Raw genomic sequence first — 14108 nt, 5'->3', positions numbered from 1 at the left:
GCGGCCAAAGTATTGGAGTTTCAGCTTCAGCATCAATCCTTCCAATGAATATTCAGGACTGATCTCCTTTAGGATGGACTGGTTGGATTTCCTTGCAATCCAAGGGACTCTCAAGAGTCTTCTCCAACACCACAGTTCAAAAGCATCAATTCTTCAGTGCTCAGCTTTCTTTATGGTCCAACTCTCACACCCATACATGACTAATGGAAAAACCATAGTTTTGACTAGATGAACCTTTGTTGGCAAAGTAATGTCTGTGCTTTTTAATATGCTGTCTAGGTTGGGGATAACTTTTCTTCCCAGGATCAAGTGTCTTTTAATTTCATGGTTGCAGTCACCATCTACAGTGATTTTGGAGCCCAAGAAAATAAAGTCTCTCACTGTTTCTACTTTTTCCCCATCTATTTGCCATGAAGTAATGGGACCGGATGCCATGATCTTAGTTTTCTGAATGTTGAGTTTTAAGCCAACTTTTTCACTCTCCTCTTTTACTTTCATCAAGAGGCTTTTGAGTTCCTCTTCACTTTCTGCCATAAGGGTGGTGTCATCTGCATATCTGAGGTTATTGATATTTCTTCCGGCAATCTTGATTCCAGCTTGTACTTCTTCCAGCCCAGCGTTCCTCATGATGTACTCTGCATATAAGTTAAATAAGCAGGGTGACAGTATACAGCCGTGACTGTATATACCGTACTCCTTATGTCTTGGTTGCATTTCTGTCCCCTCCTCCCAGAAGGACTAATTATATTAGCACTAGGAAATTGATTTTAAGGAAACAAAGTGTTCGGTGACATCTTAAGAAGTCCCCATTGATCGATGGATTGATTAAACTATAGTTGATTTACAGTGCTGTATTAGTTTCAGATGTATGGGAAAGTGATTCAGTTATATATGTATATGTGTGTGTATATTTTTTGTTTTCTTTTCCACTATAGGTTATAACCATATATTGAATGTAATCCCCTGTGCTCTACAGTAGGGCCTTTTCACATACAGTGATATACGCCTATTAATCCCAAGCTCCTACTTTTTATTCCTTCCCCATTTTCCCTTTGGTAACAGTGTGTTTGCTTTGTATGTCTATGAGTCTCTTTTGTAAATAAATTCATTTCTATACCAACATCTTTCTCATGTATCTTTTCTAGTTAGTTATCTCTGGATATATGCTCAGGAGAGGGAGAAAAGCAGGGTCATATAGTAGCTCTATTCGTAGTTTAAGGAACCTCTGTACTGTTTTCCATGGTGGCTATACCAATTTACATACCCAACAACAGTGTCTGAGGGTTCCCTTTTTTCCCACATCCTCTCCAACATTTATTATTTGTAGATTTAAAAAATAATAACTTATCTGCATTTTATGGTTCTTTTTTTAATCAAGATATAGTGGATTTGCAATGTTGTGTTAGTTTCTGGTATACAGCAAAGTGATTCCTTTATATATATATATATATATATCTTTCTCAGATTCTTTTGTTTTATAGTTTATTACAAGATGCTGAATATTTTTAGTAGACTTTTTGATGATGGCCATTCTGACTGGCGTGAGGTCATACTTCATCATAGTTTTGATTTACGTAAGAAGTCCCCTTTCAGATGAAACTCTTGAATTTAGTGTTGCTTTGGAAATGTGTTCTTCACTATAAGGGACAAGAACTTATGCTCTCGCTGTGGGCTGTCACAGAGATAAAGTTGGCAACTTAAAGAGCAGTCAGCTGAGTGCGGCGTGCCAGTCACCAGGTAGCTTACATGCTCTTGGGTTGCGTTGCTGTACCATATTGGGCAGGTTTTGTCTGGAGAAAGCGAACGATTACCTTATTGCTTCCCAGTTCAATATTCTTTGACTCTGGCTGCTTTGGTTTCATCTCTTTATGCCTGGACCTGCCTATTTCTATCTACTCCCACCTCTCTGGTGGCTCAGTAGTAAAGACTCCTCCTGCAATGCAGGAGACCTGTATTTGATCCCTGGGCTGAGGAAATCCCCCGGAGTAGGAAACGCAACCCACTCCAGTGTTCTTGCTTGGGAAATTTCATGGACAGAGGAGCCTGTCGGGCTATAGTCTGTGGAGTTGCAGAGAGTAGGACACGACTGAGCACTCATGTAATACGCAGTACTCCCACCCTCCATCTTTCTTTCCCTCTCCTTCTATTTGCCTTTCTCATTTTCTCTCATATTATCTGTCACTTTGATTTTCTATTAACCCATAAGTATCACTAACAGAATACAGATTCCTATAAATGATGAGTGGGAGTTTAGAAGAGGTTTTTTTTTTTAAAGAATTTTCAAATCATTTTGCGTGTGTGTGTGTGTGTGACTGAAGTTAATTTATTTATTGAAATTTACTTCCTTAATTCTTAAATGGCTCACTCAGATACAGTGGAGTCTTGCTCAAAATCCCTCTCTTGCATAAACATCCTGATGCAATTCTTTCCAGATGAGATTTTCCAGAATCTGAAAATTCTAGATCAGATATATTTGCATAGAGAGTATTAGCTAGAATCTTGCAAAAACATGCTCTTTCTGAAGTGTGGGTGCAGGGAAGCTGGAGGCCAGCAGGTGTCAGGCTCACCCAGGAGAGGATCTGAGAATGGCTTCAAGGCAGTTTTTCTTTAAGAGAGTTTGCTTTTTCTTTGAATGAACTTTTGAATAACCAAAGTTAGGCTCCTGTTGATTTTAAGGCAAACTCTGGGTTGGCTAAAAGAGAAAAGAGATCATTTCAAGCCTGTAGCACCACATACCCAAATGGTATGCTGAGTATTGCTTAATAGATAATAGACATTTTATTTTCACTCGCTGGGTGATTGATTTATGAGAGAGAACAGAGCTGTCCCTTTGGGTCCATACAGCAGTGTCTTCGCCCCTGGAGTTTTGGAGTTGGTCATCATCTATACCAACCACACCCTCACCCACCCTATTTTCAGATGAAAAAAAGAGAGATCTAGAAAAGATTTTTCAAAAGACTCAACAGCTGTGGGGAAAGGTTCAGAATCAGGATAAAATCTGGGGTCAGAGTGACTGGGTCTTTAGCCTGAATGATGATAAAGTATCATTTGAGTCCAGAGTTCGTGGCCATTACCTTGACCTGGGGGGGCGGTTCTCTGGACTCCAGGCTCTGTTCTCAGCACTGCTGTGTTCAGATAATGAGAGAAACGTCAGTCTGGAGAGGGCTGCCCAAACCTGCGCTTGTTCATAAATGGTTATCCTCACGGTAATCCTCAAAGCAACGAGGGTGAAGATGGTTGTGCTGGAGGAGGAAAGCAGGTCCAGGGACCACCTGATTGAGGGGAGCGATCAGACAGTCAGCTCCAGGGTTGCTTCTCCTTGGGCGCCAGCTGTTAGAGAGGGGCCTGGGGAGCTTACTGTTTACATAAACTGGAAACCACTCCTCCTTGCTGGTCTGTGGTTGGTACCTGACTAGCAAGCCAAAGGTTGCTATGGTTCACCTTTTCTAGCTCCTAAAGGTGAAGGACAGTCTGCTGTTTGCTGCAGGTTCCTCAAACCTGAGCAGGCTGTGCAGCTGTGAGCCCAGCTTCAGAGAGACGCGGAGGTGGTTTTACAGCGGAGAATGCTTGCCCCCGCTTGCTGATGTAGCTGCCTCAACAGACACAGAGCCTCCCTCAGGGTGGCTCTCCATGTGTTTTCCAAAGTAATGACTGTTGTTTTTGATGTTGTTGTTAAATGGAATGCACCATTTAAGGCACCGCACAGCTTGTAGGATCTTTGTTCCCCAACCAGGGATCGATCCTGGCCCCCTGCGGTGGAAGGGCAGAGTCCTAACCACTGGACCACCAGGGAATTCCCAGCTACAGATAACTTTGAGAGAGGCTTCTACCTAGAACTCTAGTCTAGCCAGTGAGTCCCAGCTTGTGGACATGGAGTGTGTAGCCCTGGTCTTTCTTCAAGGAAGGGCTGGCCGGCCATCTTCGGGGAGTGCATGGGCAGACAGCCCACACTTGTCGCGTGTCCTTCCACGTTTGCTTCAACGACAGAGATGCTTTGTCCTGTCTCCCTCTGCTCAAGCAGTCCACCTCCAGGGACTGATGTGGCAGAAGGGATAAAAGCCTAGCTAGCCATCGCCACCCAACTTGGACTTGCTCTGATGGGTACTATTTGTGGGAGCTCCCAGCTGGGAGCTGAAGTTTCTCTTTTCCCTTTGTCCAATCCAGCTTTGACCTCTACACTTCAGGGCTGTTGATCTTCTATCCAGCTCACTGTCTGTGTTGGGGAAACCCAACCTGCAGCAATTAACATATCTCTTTGTCTTTGAAAACTTTATGTCCCCATAAAGAAAATACCTAAAAGTCTTTTGTGATTTAATTTTCAGTTATATTTACATAAGGCAGGAAAGTATTATTTGTACAAGATCTCAGAAAGGAAAAAAAAATAGTTGTCTGGTACTAATACCATAAAAATAGTTATTATAAATTGACTCTCAACACAGCCCACTTCACCACCGTTTACCATGAGAGGAGAGGTTCCTGAATTCTTGATTTATAAGATGCCATATACTCTGAAGTTTTCCCCCCAGCTTTTTGTCTTTCTTCTTTTATTAATGAGTCTCCCTAAATGTCTTCTCTATATGGGGCTTTGTGGCTCCATCAGCCTCTGGAGCTAGTCTCAAAATACCAAAGCGTTGTCCTGCTCTTGCTGGGGGAGCAGTCCTGCAGGTGGGGGAGGAGGTGGGAGGGGAGGTGACCCTAAGGCAGCAGGCTCCACTCTTGCAAACCTAGCAACTGTTTCCAGCGTTTGCTGGATCTGTGCTTGACCCTTTAATTACCTATCTGGGTACTGTGGAATGAAATGGATTGGATCAGGAAAAGCAAAAAGCTGAAGGAAGGAGTGCCCTCACCTTTTAGGTGCTGCACAGGTCATGAGCAGAAGCAGAGGTCATGAGCCATGATTCATGGTGTCAGGAAGTTTATGTTTGAGATGATGACATGCTAGATAAAATCTAAAAACTCATGTGCATATGCCACAAATTTTGTTACATAAAATTTGAAAAATTTCTAATTTAAAAGGAACTACAGGCTGTCATACAGAGTGAAGTCAGAAAAACAAATATATATTCATGCACATATGTGGAATCTAGAAAAAGAATGTTGTTGCTGCTTAGTTGCTATGTCATGTCCGACTTTGTTGCAGTCTCATGGACTGCAGCCTGCCAGGCTCCATGGAATTCTCCAGGCAAGAATACTGGAATGGCTTGCCATTTTCTTCTGCAGGGGATCTTCCCGACCCAGGATTGAATCTGGATCTTCTGCCAGGATAGGCAGGTTCTTTACCACGAAGCCACCAGAGAAGCCCATGCACTGTTGATGCCATGGATTACACAGATAATGCGCGCTGACTGTATAGCTCAGGGAGCTCTACGCAGTGTTCTGCGGTGACCCAAATGGGAGGGAGACCCAGAAAAGAGGGGTTACATGTGTACCGATAGCCAGCTCACTTTGTTCACAGTAGAGACTAACACAACACTGTAAAGTAACTATATTCCAATAAAAAACAATGAACAGAGCTTATAGCATCCAAGTCAGATTTAGAACTGGTTTTAATATGATACTGGGGGGTGATATCCTGGTTCACACAAGGGCTGGATTGTGAGTGTCAGACCAAGATACCATCATGTTCTTATCTCTATTTCAGGAAGTATTCTTATTAGAACCATCTCCTAGAAGAAAGCAAGTTATATTAAAAAAGACTGAAACATGAGTCAGTTTTCAGTATTGCAGCATAATGAAAAACCAGATATACGTACCCTGGAAAACTCAGTGAGAGTAGATTGTTAGAAAATAAAACAGATGACCAGAAAGAGTTAGTTTTTATTCCTGGAGATAAGCACTTTTCCTAATAATATATGGACATTTTTGTCTTGAAAACGTGATTTAGGTTTCTCTCAGTAAGTTAAAGATATTTTGCTTGTTTTAATAGGCTTCTTATAGATATTTCAACAAAACCAAAAGAAGAAAAAGCAACAAATGTCTTACAAAATAGAAATATCCTTTTTCTCAGTGATGTTTTAAAACCTTCAAAAATATTTTCCCACAATGATGCTGATGGAATAGTCTCAGAAATACACACTTTAGGTGCTGACACGGTTCCGGTGTGTTTAGTCTCAGATGGGGTGGTGTGTGCAGCCCAAGTGGTGATGTTTCTGGTTTATCAGCTCGGCAGTGCCAGTGTTTCCTTGTTGGACGTCACCTTATCAGAGTGTCTGTCTCCTCAATAGAATAGACTGGCTTCACAACGAGTGGCTCCCACCATGTGCGGGCTGACTTCTTTGCTGGGCCCATACTACAGCAATCAGAGAACGTTTGCTCCCAGCTGGCCCCCCGAGAACAAATATTCCCTCCCTTTCTCATCTTACCCTCTAACCTTTTAAAGCATTTCAGGGCTGCAACTGTCTGGCTTCTTCCTTTACTCTGCCCTTACTGGTCCTCCCTGCTTGTCTTTGCACTCTTCCATCCCATCATTTCTGGATTTTATTTGCCTTTCTGTATGAATGTTCTGTTTCTTTTAATCTACTGGAAAGCCTTCTTATCATGCTCACTTAGAAGCTCTGGTGGCGTTGGACTTGGTCTTGATTGGATTCAATCCACATTTCAACTGCCAGTATTTTAGGCTTAAAATAAATGTTATTGTTCCGCTTTATGCTCTCTAAAAAAATAGTAGGGCAGGGAGAAAAAGGACAAAGGTTTGTACAATTATCAAGTCACAGGAAAATGTTCTTGCTGGATCACCTGGGGAGATCTAGGCCAATGTGGAGTTTTTCTTCTCATTGTTTTTCATTTTTGTATGCTTTGAGTAGCAATGCTCAGAACTTTTAAATTCCCATCAAGAAATGTTCTTTTTGTCATACAAACTCAATTAAACCTCTTGTTTTACAGATCTATCAGCCTCATGTTCAGAGGAGCCATGAAGAAACTGTGAATGGATCTCAGTCCTCTGTATCTGCCGTCTCCTCTAAAGCGTTTATCACACATTGGTGATTCTCTTCCTAGCAGTTAAATATTGACTTGAAGAAAAAGAATATCACCCCAGGCCCAAAGAAGCAATATTACCCTGGGCTAATCTGTCCACTATTTGAATTGCAAGAACAAAACTTATCATCTGAATGTAACACCTGGAAAGGTCACCCTGACCCACTTTATCCACAAGTCTGAGTCGGCACATGACATTGTCCGAAACAAGAATACTCGTGTCCCTGCCGTGTATGTGCTATCTGTGTGGACACATGGCCTCGTGTATCCCTACCCCACCCACCCCACGTGGCATCTAATTATCATTCTCATTTAGTTTTGAGCTCAGATTATTGCAAATTTGGACAGTAAAGTCCCTTCAAGATGGTTCCTTGTGCCTGGGTCATATTGCCATGATTCTTGGCAGCATATCCTTACCTTCCAGTGCAACCAAATGTTCCAAACTTGAAGGGCTCTTCACCTTCTGCTCACAAAGCCAGGTGGGGTGGGAGGTGGTGGCTAACTTCTCCCTTACCTGGACTGGTCTGACACATCCCAGCCCTGGGAGGTTGGCTGAAACCTCCACCCCACCCCCGTGAGTTAGGTGAGTGAGGTCAGGGCGGAGCCTGGGAAGGGCAGGTCGGCTCTAAAGCCATCTGCTTCACCATCTGTCCAGACTGCTCAGTAAATGGAAAAGTTTCATTAAAATAAAAGAAAAAAAGCTCCAGGCTCATCCGGCAGCTCCCGCCTCACTCTTCTCCAGCCCTGCTTCAGTCACTTCACCAAGGACCCTGGTTTCTTGTCATGGGGCGTGGTGTTAGAGATCCAGGTCTGCCCCAGCCTGTGCTCAATGTTCCTGGAGCGTCTGTCTTCTGAGCCTTTTTAGTGGAAAGAGCCAGGAAATATACTCGTGAACCCACACGCGTTAGTATGCATGTGCACACACACATGATCTGCGCATGGGCGCATGGATATGCATAGATACATACACACGTAGTTTAAGTATCATGAGTTCATGCTAGTATCTCCGATTCCAGTTTACTGTTTCCTTGTTTTGAATGTAAGGATGGGGACTCTTTTTTTTTTTTTAATTCTTTTATTTTTTTAATTTCTTCGCTCCCTGGTGCTGCATGTGGGATCTTAGATCTCCCAACCAGGATTGGCAACCAGGCCCCACGTTGGAAGGCTGAGTCTTAACCACTGGACCCCAGGGAAGACCCTCCGGTTTACCTTTCTTACCTTCCCCCTCTCTTCTTTCCCACTAAGAGTCTTAGCTTCCGGAAACATCAGGACATGAATCATTTGCTCAGTCCTGTATTACTTCTGAAATAGAATACCTTCACCCACAACCACTTCAGAAGCAAACCTGCTAAAAAGAGTTCAGGATCTTTCTAGTTCTCCCATCTTCCTGCCCAGTGCATACAGTCAAAACTGTTAAAAATTATTCAAATTAGGTTTCCTCTACTGTGGTTATAGTTATTAATATTATTGATTCTAATTAATAATATATTAGGTAACAAACTTAATTTTGTTTCTTTTCCATTAGGTAACAAATTTTGTTACCTAATAATTGGTGGATCTGTCTACAAAACTTCACCTTTGAGTATTTGTCTGTAATGTATGTTACAGAATATAAGAAACACTTGCTCCCATTTTTTGGAACTTATTCACTGTACCTTCTCATCCAGATTTATTCCCATCTGTCCATGCCTTTGTTTCACAGAGTAGATTCTACTGTGATTTTAATCTGTTATGCATGTTCTATATGAATAAAATTGCAGGCACACAGAGCCTAGAAATATACATGTTTTACTATAAGATACTGAAATCTCAATGTGCAGGGACCTCATTCCCAGTGTGACTTGATGGCGCCCACTCTTTGCAGTTTTAAACTTTTATGTTAACCTGGCATTCTGGATGGGAATTTTTCTACTTTTCTGTGAGTCATCGCAGTGTAATAGCCATAGGAGAGCTAAACTTGGAGAGACTTGTTTTCAAGGATTGAGGATCTGTCCTCTGGCTTTTTCTCATCTGTATTTCATAAAAAAAAAAAACTAACAAGGATTTCACTTTGGTGACTCTGCCTACTAAATCGATGCTTGCACATAACACATTCATCAATTAGCATTTGGGGTTTTGATTAAACTATTATGCAAGTAATTTTGCTTTAGGGGCTGTTAAAAGTATATTTTAAAAGGAAACATATGTTCTGGCATTGAGTACTTCGAGGTTCTTCTTCAGTTTATCAAAATCTGTGCATACTATAATGTGGCCTTTTAATGTATGGGTGAACCCTCGTGATCTCAGTCCTTATTACTGTATGATACACAAAATATCCCACACATCAAAACTTCCAGTAAAACAGCAAAACCAGACTGACGTTCCTGAAGTCCAAAGTGCTTTTATTTGCTTTTCTATCCCTAACTGGATCCACTGTCTCCTGCTTTTACATTCCACTGCCTAACACGTTCGCCCCGTTGTTTTATTCATGCTTTAGTCACCTCTTTGTCAGTAATCACCTTTACTTGATTACTCATCTTCCATGGTGACTCCTGGCCTTTGGTTCATCTTCTTTGTTTAGCCTCCTTCCTTTTGAAATCCCCACATTTGTCAACAACCTCTGATTATCTCAAAGAGACCTGGGAGTTTTCTGTTGAGTCCTACTTCAGATGAGGACCCTGACCTGGGATCTCAAGACCCAGGGACATCAAGATGGAGGATGAGCCAATAGAGGCAGCCTCCCCTATTCAGATTGTTTGAGTAATGGTTTTAAATCATCTTATTCTCTAAGAAAAATACTCGAATATTTTTGCCACTTATATTTTTCTAATATTGTTCCTGAGTCACACTGCCTTAGTCATAGTTTAAGTTGTTAGAAATTGTTTTAAAGAGGTAAAAAAAGTCCATCTTTCATATAGATTGTTTTTCATTTGAAAATACTAGAAATTTGAGTTAAAAATCATATAACTTGAGATAGTAAAGTAGAGTCCACATGATATCTCTTACATGTGGCATCTAAAAGAAAATGATACAATGAATTTACGAAACAGAAAGAGACTCACAGACTTGGAGAATGAACTTATGGTTGGTTGCACACACTGCAATATTTAAAGTGGATAAGCAACAAGGACTTAACTGTTTAGCATATGGAACTCTCCTCAGGTGTTATGTGGCAGCCTGGATGGGAGGGGAGTTTGGGGGAGAATGGATACATGTATATGTAAGGCTGAGTCCCTTCACTGTTCATCTATCATAACATTGTTAGTCAGCTATACTCCAATACAAAATAAAAAGTTGAAAAATAATTCTAAATATGTTTAAATGCTAATAAAAAACCATATAACTTGAAATAGTCCACATAACATGAAGTCATTAGCATATTAAAATTTCATACTTTTTATTTTAAGCACATTTTATAAAAACTCCATAGTCAATGACTCTAAAGTAACCATGGATGTATTTTCATTTCTTACATTTTACTGGAAAAAAGTGATTAAAGTCATTGTATAGATTTTTACCTTGTTCTTGTGTGTCCAGTGTAACTGATTCTTTTTTTTAGGTACAAATGACCTACTTGTTGTTCATTTTCTACTGGAATAAAATAGCTTTTCAATTTAATGATTAACTTTGGAAGAACATGCATTAGTTTGGAGGAGATAGCAAGTAATAATGACCTAATTCATTGTTTCTTTTTCTCTTAGGTGTTTTCTTTAAAGTTAATTTCCTGTAGACTCAGTTCATATATGGAATAGTATCTTTTATTTACCTTCAACAGCAGTACCTCCTAGAATAGTGCTCTGCTGCTGCTGCTGCTGCTGCGTCACTTCAGTCGTGTCCGACTCTGTGTGACCCCATAGACGGAAGCCCACCAGGCTCCCCCGTCCCTGGGATTCTCCAGGCAAGAACACTGGAGTGGGTTGCCATTTCCTTCTCCAATGTGTGAAAGTGAAAAGTGAAAGTAAAGTCGCTCAGTCGTGTCCGACCCCTAGCGACCCCATGGACTGCAGCCTAGCAGGCTCCTCCATCCATGGGACTTTCTAGGCAAGAGTACTGGAGTGGCTTGCCATTGCCTTCTCCAGAATAGTGCTCTATCCCTGAGTAAATGCTGCTATTCTTTAAAAAGCAGTGCATTTTCCTCAACGGTTCAGACATTACTGGATGGCAAAGTTGGTTCAATGATAAATGTTATCAAGTCTGATATCTGCGCTTTGTCTTTTCCTTATAGTCACAAAAAGGCTGCCATCAATCCACCCATCATATCTACTATCAAGGCAGGAAGAAAGAGAAAGTGCCTGCCCTTAGTTTATCATTTAAGAAATAGATACAGGAGGATCTGTAACCTAAAAATATAAATATTATAACTCTGCTACTTAAAATATTTTACTTTAAAAATTACTTATCTGAAAGGCTATCAAATATTTTTATTACATTACTATTTAGTGAATATTGATTTAAGAAATACAAACTATATGCCAGACAGTATTTTAAAAGTTGAGACTGTAAACTCTAATAAAGAGATTTTTTCCTTTAAGGACCCTCTGGATTCATCCAGGAAAAAATGCAAGAAAACAGACAAATATAGTCCTGTGTGATGGATAAACCCCAGAGCATAGCACTGCCAAGGGCAGGATTAGAGTGTGGAGTTGCTAACTGATATTTGGGGCAGGTGAGACTTGGCCAAGAATTTGGATCATGAAGATAAGGTGAGCAGTAAAAGTGAACTTCTGATAATTTGGCCACCTGATGCAAATAACTGACTCATTGGAAAAGATGCTGATGCTGGGAAAGATTGAAGGCAGGAGGAGAAGGGGACGGCAGAGGATGAGATGGTTGGATGGCATCACCGACTTGATGGACATAAGTTTGAGTAAGCTCTGGGAGTTGGTGATGGACAGGGAAGCCTGGCGTGCTGCAGTCCAAGGGGTCACAAAGAGTCAGACATGACTGAGTGACTGAATGGAACTGAACTGAAAAGTGAGGGGAGGGTGTCCAGGCATCAGGATAGCATATGCAAAGGCCTGGAGGTAATCGGGTGCACAGTTTACTCAAGAACCAAGTCCAGATCACAGGTGCAAGGGGTGGAAATTTAGGCAAACGTCACTTTTTCAGGACCTTGGTCTTGGTCCTATCCTTGTTAATTATACTATTAGCTTTTAGTTTCACCTGGTTCTCATTCCTTAGAACTTGGTTTTAGTTCTACTATCCTGGGACCTCTGGGCTAACAAGCCAAATACTTTCTTGTACTAACACTGGAATCCAACAGAAGCTATATATCACATCAGGATATATATACATCAAGCTATATATACCGTGGTGGCCTAATCTGCCCTGCGGGGGTGATTAGTGCTGTGTTTGTATGCTTTTTTTCCTTTCTTGTAGAGCATAAAAAATTGAAATATTTCCCCACATTTAAAATCAGGAGATTTCATAGAAGAATACAGTTTCTCTGTAAAATGAGACGATCTGGAAAGACCAGGACTGCCTTCTCCTACAGCAACAATAGCCTGGAGCTGCATAAGGACCGGCAGTGTCCAGTTCACCATGGTCCTCACTTCCCGTTGTTTCATAAGTGCCCACTAGACTGATTAAAGGGCGGTTGGTTCCTGAAGGCATTTATATTTGCAAGCTCTAGTTCAGCACATGAAGTATTTATATAGAGAGCGTTTGTGTCCTCCATAGGTATATGTGTATATATATATAACGTATGTGTATATACATATGCATATGTGTATATGTATGTATTTATAAATGCATGTATGTAAATATATGTATATATTAAATATGTATGAGTATATATGTTTGGATATCTGTATGTGTGTTTATATGTAAATGTGCATATATGTATATATAATGTATGCATATACATATTATTTGTGTATATATGTCTGTGTGTGCCTATATATGTATGTGTGTATATAAATGTGTGAGTATGCATGTGTGTACACATATGTATGTATACACACGTATATACATCTTTTTGAGGAAACATTACTGGGTTAAATTACACACTAGCAATTCTTGTCAAGCTACATGAACATAATTCTGTTTCTGTTGACACAAATTTAACACATCTCATTGAGTTTACATTGGCTACCAGTCTGCCTGAGTGAACAACCATGAAGCACCTCTCTCTTATGAATCTTGTTTCTAATTATCTAATACAGTTTTTGCACCCTGCAAAATGATTATTATCTGATAGACTTTACCATCTGAAAAAGAAATCCCTCAGCAGGTTATGACAAAAAGAATAAAATAAGACTGTGAATCTTCTGGCATGATGTCTCCTTGGGTTTTATCAACCCATTTAGTCTCCTTGAAAAATAGCTGTAATGTTATCAGCTCTGTCTACACGATGAGGTAGTCACTGATATTCCAGTGGGATGGTATGTGTCACCAGGACTGTAAGTAGATACTGAGGCCCTTTAGATGAAAGGGGCTCTCACTTATCCTTTGGAGTCATAAAAAGTATTACCAGAAAGAGCTACTGGTCTAAAAAAATGCACAATTTTAAACCTCTATGAATATTATAAAGAAGCCAAAGAGTGGAAAGCCATATGTATGGAGGCTTTGGGGCCTGTGACCAGTGACAGACTGGTCATTGACTAAGGTCTGCATTATGTTTTGCTCAGACGGTGGGTGAAATTTATTGAACCTATGACTATGACGGTATTAGACCTCTACAACAAAAAGAAAAGATAGAGATGATCTTGTCTAGTCCCCTCATTTTAATGATGAACAGGTAGGCTCTCAGAGGGACCGTGTGGCAGAGAAAAGGGGGCCCAGGCCCCGTGTCTCTCAGTCTGTGCTTCTGGACTCACTTCAAGGCGGTGTTCACTGCCCACATGGGTTTACGTGAAGTCTGTTAATCCTGCTGTTTTTAAAGGAAGTTAGAGACCTGTTTCTTCTGTATCTTTGAGGCTTATTTACCATGTGAGTCAAATAGGGGAACCTCAATCAATTATTATCTTGGACAGGTTAGGGGGTCCGTAGGAATGACCAGGAATGAGATTTGAAGAAGAGAAGACAAGCGAAAGGCAAGGAGAAAAGGAAAGATATACCCATCTGAATGCAGAGTTTCACAGAATAGGAAGGAGAGATAAGAAAACTTTCCTCAGTGATCAATGCAAAGAAATAGAGGAAAACAGTAGAATGGG

Source organism: Moschus berezovskii, chromosome 23, assembly GCF_049115385.1.
Source record: "Moschus berezovskii isolate FMDL1 chromosome 23, NW_MosBer_1.0, whole genome shotgun sequence".
NCBI lineage: Eukaryota > Metazoa > Chordata > Mammalia > Artiodactyla > Moschidae > Moschus > Moschus berezovskii.
Note: the sequence above shows the minus strand (reverse complement) of the source record.